We start from the raw sequence: 1,007 nt of genomic DNA, 5'->3' as shown, positions 1-1,007 counted from the left end.
ATATATGAGACAAAGTAACTTGGCGACACAAGGAAGTGAAGCGTAAAATCAGTGATAGAGAGAAACAAACAGAGACGAAACAGAGGAGAAAAGTAGCAAAAGTAAGATAAAAGAAAAAATGAAAAAGGGAGGACAGGAGGAGGAGAAGAAAAGAGATAAATAGATTAAGATACAAAGAGAGAGGGAGAGGAGAGTGACAGTGAGAGTGAGAGAGGGAGCAAAAGAGAGAAAAAGTGAGACGGAGACATAGATGTATGTGGATGATAATGTATTGGTAAATGTTGGTAAGTCACGATAAAACTAACAGACAAAATTAAAGCAGAATTTCGAAAGAAATCTGCAATATTTTGGTAAAAATCAGTGCCATTGCCAATCATGTAGAAAATCAATGGTAATTATTTCCAAAGACATAAAGAAGTTGCACAAATTATGTGAGGTCTTAAGAATGGAGCCAAATCAATTTGGCGTTTAGGGTCAATCATACTGGCTTATCACTACTTCCGTTGGTTTATGCGCCAAACTGTATAGAATTATTGACTTCTTTCAATTACTTCATGCACAGAAAGACTCTGGAAATGTTCAGATTAGGCAGAATAATACTGGAGACAGAAAGAGGTTACAGAGATTTATTCATTTGTTACTCTTTCTATTTTTCTCTTCCACATCTTAGGAAAGGCATTTTCAACCTGGGTGAAAATAGAGTTAACTAGGACTTACGTAGAACGTAAATATGTCATAAATTATATAACAAATAAGAAACGCGATGCGGGTCAACACTCATCATATACAAAATCACAGAGAAAGCGTCATTCGTAGGTGACTATGGCTTTCTAGCATAGATGCTTATATGGCGCAGGCGTGGCTGTGTGATAAGAAGCCTGATTCTCGACCAAATGTGCCAAGACACATGCCTTGTGTCTTCTACTATAGCCATGGGCCAAACAAACATTGTCAGTGGGTTTGGTAGACGGAAGTAAAAGAAGCCCATCGTATATATATATATATAT

Source organism: Octopus bimaculoides, chromosome 8 (genome assembly GCF_001194135.2).
Source record: "Octopus bimaculoides isolate UCB-OBI-ISO-001 chromosome 8, ASM119413v2, whole genome shotgun sequence".
NCBI classification, from domain to species: domain Eukaryota; kingdom Metazoa; phylum Mollusca; class Cephalopoda; order Octopoda; family Octopodidae; genus Octopus; species Octopus bimaculoides.
The sequence above is the reverse complement of the archived record's forward strand: the minus strand, read 5'-3'. Positions refer to the sequence as shown.